This window comes from Pristis pectinata, chromosome 21, assembly GCF_009764475.1.
Source record: "Pristis pectinata isolate sPriPec2 chromosome 21, sPriPec2.1.pri, whole genome shotgun sequence".
NCBI classification, from domain to species: domain Eukaryota; kingdom Metazoa; phylum Chordata; class Chondrichthyes; order Rhinopristiformes; family Pristidae; genus Pristis; species Pristis pectinata.
The window spans coordinates 17,070,241-17,076,240 of NC_067425.1; positions in this window are offsets into that span (position 1 = coordinate 17,070,241).

The window sequence follows — 6,000 nt, forward strand, 5'->3', positions numbered from 1 at the left end:
AAATATCAAGTACCTGTGTCAGGCACCTAATCCTGTTTTAGCAGCCAGAGCAGAAGGGAGACTATGTGATTGGACTTGCTTGATGACAATGCTGCCACTGTTTTACTTAATAAGTGTCATGCTGGTTGGAAGACTGATTAAAGGTGTGACCGAATATTAAAATATTACCGTGTTTATGTCATCGGAAAACTATTTTGCATTTACCATATCATCTGAGTTACACAGCACTCTACTAAATATTTTCGTCCAAGTCACATAACATGGGTATTTTCCACGTGGAGTATCTTTTGTGTTAAAATGTGCAAGACATAAACACAGAATGCTCAAATACAAAAATCCCATTAAATGTTCTGTTGAATGTTCACTTTTTTCACCCCATTTACTCACATTTATTTCCACAACTATTCAGTCACTTTGAAGTAGATTAAAGTTTGAATTTTCCTTTGCATTTCTGGGGTTAATTTCATGTATTTATTGTAATGTGATGCTTGATACTATCTCAGCTGGCATGGAGGTGCAAACTGTTGATCACTGTAGGGTCTCTTGATAGGCTTGATGCCTTATTGGAAGTTTGAGGAAAGTACGTCTTCCAATGTTTGAATTTGAGGAAATTTACTTCTTCCATGTGTTTGAGATATAAATATTCTTCAACTTTAGGATATTAAATGATTACATTGGTCCAGTAAAGATCGCCACAGACAGCCTATAAACACAAAGAATTGATGATAAATAATTTTTAATGACATAAGGAGAGATTTTCATTATGTTTAATTTATTCATGTGATGTGGATGTTGCTGGCAAGGCCAATATTAAATGCCTATTTCCAATTGCCTTTCAGCCACCTTCTTGATCCATTATCCTCATGTTTTGAAGATGGCCTCACAATGTTGTTAGGTCGGGAATTCTAGAATGCTGCTCCAGCAATTTTGAAGGAAAAGCAATAAATTTCCAAGTTAGAATGCCGGTGACTTGGACTGGAACTTTGAGGTGGAGGTGCAGCACTTTAGTGTTCTTCAAGGTCAACTAATTCCCACTGGTTGTTATTTTCCATCCATTAGTTTCAATGGATGGAAGCTCATGGGCTCTATGGTCTGGAATATACCGACAAGGACTTCAAGAAGTGATGAGGCATCGCACACATCATTAGGTGCAGGAAAATACAAAAGATGCAACTTGAAGATGGTTATTTTGATGGGGATGAAGTTCTTATGCATCACACCTTGCAATCCTGTTGTATTTATTTACAATTTCAAATACACAGAGTTCTTCTCTGTATACCTGGTGAGAGTACTGAACAGATACTGGAGAGAAAGGATCAGGCAGGCTGCTATTGTGTCAGAGTTATGGCGCTCTGAGGAAGACCATTAGTAGAAAATGTGTGGAGGACTCAATTCTGCTTCCTGACATAAAGTTGGAGCAACCAAGTGTAGGAAAAGGAAAATGAGAAATAACTTACAAGGATGAACTAGCTAAGTATTTTGTTGCATTCATAATCAAATTCTGTACCAAGATTTTACAGTTGCGGTTTCTAATGTAAGAAAGGTTAGCCTCTTTCTAGATCCTTTTAGAACACTGGAGTGATTTACAGCCTATTGATTGCTTTCAAAGTGTAGTCAATGCTGTAAGAGACATAAGAGCCAATTTATGCACAACAATCTTGGACAACTTGCAGCATATTAGATATTGTTTGGAGAAGAAATATTGGCCAAGACGCCACTGAATGGTGGGCTTGTGATTTCCCCACAAGCCAATCACTACATGCATTATCTTGTCAATGATGTGAGTTTGAGGGTTCACTTCAAATATTCTCCTTAACTGGAGAATGAACCAAAACTGAATTAATGTAATCTTCAGTTAAACATTTTGTTGCAAAGTAAAATTGTGAGGAAAATGCTTAAAAAAGATGGAAGGTGCTCAACGCTTAATATTGTCTCAAGGGAACTAAATCTCTCTAGGAGCCTATTGCAAAATGAAATACACTGGAACATTTCAATGCTAACCCTGCTTCTCCTTGTACAATAAACAAAAGGAAATATCTTGCCCTATTAGATGGATAGAAATTGCGTTTTTGCCACTGAAGTTCAGTGCTGTGATGAAATACCATAGCCAAGAGGCATCCAAACACAGCCAATTGTGCAGTAAAGAGAGGGAAAATGCTAGCCACATGTTATTACGCTTTGTAATTAATTATCTAACTGACTGGCATTGATAGGTTATAAAAATTCTAAAAGACATTGTATGGCCTGAAAGGCAAGTGATGTGATGTTTGTTTTAGATGTTAATTTATTTTTCTAAAGTACAATTCCTCTATTTTAATTTCATTAAACTGAATGTCATAAGTAGATTTGGAGCTGACAGGGAAAATGGCAAATATTTAACAATTAATGGTCCAGTTTCAAACATTTTAAACTTGGTTCAGTGTGAAATACATTTCACATTCCTGTGCAAACAAAATAGACACTAAAAAATTAAAATACCTAAAGCATAACCAAGTCATTTGTTAAGTTCTGGGTATTATAATTATCCTTAACATATTTATTTCTTATTAATCCTAGTTTGGCATATTTTATAGATAAAAGAGCTGATATTTGGCTGCTCTGAAGTCGTTAGTTATTTCACCCTGGACCACACTATTCCTTCCAGCAGACGCACTGGCGCAGTTTACTCCAAAGCGCCCAGCTCCCAGTACCGTTGATTGCTGATTCATTGCTGATGAAGCCAATAAGACCATAGACCATAAGACACAGGAGCAGGATTAGGCCATTTGGCCCATCGAGTCTGCTCCGCCATTCAATCATGGCTTTTTTTTTCAACCTCATGCTCCTGCCTTCTCCCCATAACCTTTAACGCTTTTCCCAATCAAGAACCTATCAATCTCTGTCTTAAATACACCAAATGACTTGGCCTCCACTACACTCTGTCGCAATGAATTCCACAGATTCACCACCCTCTGACTGAAGAAATTCCTCCTCATCTCAGTTTCAAAGGGACATCCCTTTATTCTGAGGCTGTGCCCTCAGATCCTAGACTCTCCTACTGATGGAAACATCCTCTCCATGACGACTCTATCCAGGTCTTTCAGTATCTGGTAGGTTTCAATGAGATCTCCCCTCATCCTTCTGAACTCCATCGAGTACAGGCTGAGTGCCATCAAGCCTTTCATTCCTGTGATCATTCTTGTGAATCTCCTCTGGACCCCCTCCAGGGTCAGCACCTCTTTCCTTTGATACGGGACCCAATCTGGGAACCGCTAACTCTTCCCCAGCTGCTGTCTAGAAACAACAGAAAACTTATGGCTGAAAGAACATGAAGAATAATTATGGTGAGTGGAAAGAGTACAGGAGGTCCAACAATGTGCGTGCGTGTGCACATGCACACGTGCGCACACACACAAACACGCACGAGCGCACGCACGCACACACACACACACACACACAAATATATATACATTTGAAACAATTGCATGTGTTTAGAACAACTTAATTAAATGAAATAAGAAACCTTCTCTTTCCTTTCTCCCAGCAGCCAACTTGTCCTGTTCATTTGAATGAATGTGCTGTACTTCACAGGTGAACCGGGCATTGGTTCAGCAGGTCGAATTCCCAGTCTAAGAGTTGAGAAATCTGAGGAGGTTTGAGGAGTCCATCAGCTATGTGTGGATGCCCCACATTTGGGGATCTTCTAGGAAATAGCCCAGTTACAGATTTATCTGCCAATGCATCTCTGTGCAGCTTTGTGGAAGATCAGACCTAATAATGATACCAGGTGATGCCCTGACATAGGCAAACTTAACATGCTAATCCTTGATTTACTGTTTTATTATTTCTTAACATTCAATTCCCATCCTTGTCTCCATTGTTAAATAGTTAGCAATGGGGATCTGCTGAGTGGAAGGCATAAAGAATGACATAGGACTAATTCTATCCTGGGGTACACAAATTTTTAAGTGGATTGCAACGAAGTGGAGAGCATGCTTTGTGCAATTTTATTTTAATTGTGCTTGTTTCAAGTGTCCCTCTACTGCAGACTTGGGCTTTACGATTCTTGAGCACACAACTCCTTGCATGTCTCACCTCCTGCCTTCAGAGTAGACTGGCTGGGATCCTGGAGGAGCCTATTTTGGTGTACATTTCTTGCATGTTTGTATTACTTGGCCATAGTATCCACTCTCATCTCAGATGAATTAAAAAAGTGCATGAACTTTAGTGTGAATTATGTCCTAACCAAGTTTCATCTATCTATCATGCTTCATTCTATATTTAATTTTGTTATTGACAGAAATGATTACATATCTGTACATTCATAAACAGCAAATTATCAGAAGTGTCCAATTTGGTACAGTTCATTCTATGCAGTAAAAAAACAACATCCACAGTTTAATCTAACCTATATTTCCTATCAGTGTAGCTTTCCTTATCAGTCTTTCCCAAACCCTTGACTTCCAACATTTGGACATGTTTTCACTTCCAAATTTAACTACAGGACACACACCAATTGCACTGGGATTAAGTTCCTGAATCTTAAGCATTTCTCAAAACACATTGCAATATTGATTTCCATGTTCTCACACAACATAGAAGAAGACCATTTCAGCCCCTCGTTAGTTTGCTGGCTCACACTAATTTTCTCTGCAACTTATCCTTTGCACATTCCTATCAACTCCCCGTCCCAAATTCTACCACTCACCTACACACTAGGGTTAATTTACAGTGGCCAAGTAACCTACCTCGGCACATGTCTTTGGGATGTGGGAAACACATGTGGTCACAGGGAGAAAATACTAATTCCTCACAAAAACCACTGGAGGTCAGGATCAAACCCAGGTCGCTGGAGCTGTAAGGTAACAGCTTCAGTCGTTGTATCACTGTGCTGCCTATTGGAATCAGAAATTATGCAAATCTTTGTGCATTTGTGATTGGCTTTCCAACATGAAGAAGCTAATAACATTTCCAAAAAAGACTCACTTCTGGATATTTCTGTTCTGGCTTCCCTCAAATTATAATTTTCTTTTAAACCAAGAAGGCTGTGAAACATCTACAATTACAACACTTAAAATTTTACAGTACCAAGGACAAATATATTTAGATTATGTGGGAAACCTTAAGTTCTTATTGAAGTAATGAAAATCAGCATATTATTCGTAGACAACAGACTCATTCATTTTTCTCTAAGATAAGAAGCTAAAATAAAAAAAATGAAAATCAATTCGGGTCAGCACATTTCTTTATTGCAAACGGTAACCTTCCCCATGGTTACTTGTTCTTTGGAATGTTACAGTTGTCTTGCTGTAACACATCAACAGAAGATCCAATTTTGTCATGCAAATGAATTCGGTTGTATTGCAAATTGCACGGAGCAGCATCATTTTATCAGGATAGTTGCTGCATGCACACACTGGATTTTCATTCACACTACTCTTAATTCATGCACTGTGATCCACACAATGTGGAAGGCTCTGGCCACTCAATACTCTGTGGCGTGCAAAGCCTGAGATAGCCCTTAATGAGAAGCGTCTTGTCTTTATCTCTTTTATGCGCCAACCATTATCTTTCCTAGTCTAAACCATGTGGTTACTAGTGATGATAACGCTCTCAGGCATCAACTGCTGATGAGTTTTCTATGTAGTTTCCCCACAATGAGTCTATCAAAACAGCTTCAAAAATATGAACCTTGGTGACAGACTAATAGCATGGCTTGAGTGCGAATTTACAGCCAAAACACAACAGTCCTTTAATTCTTCAAGCAGCCTTATCTACCCTGTTTCTCTTCTGGGTATAAGATAACAGTAATTCTCCAGCATCCTATTTTTTTCACTGAGTAAGATGTCCCAATGTCTTTCTGCATGCTTAAGATAAAGGGTTAAAGACCAACTTGTGTTGGTTTCTTTGTGAGGGGGGAAAAAAATCAATATTCAACAGATTTTATCTCCACTACATAGCATAAAACAGTAATTTTCCCTGCATCAGTTAGTTTTTATGAATGCACATAATACTTGGAGT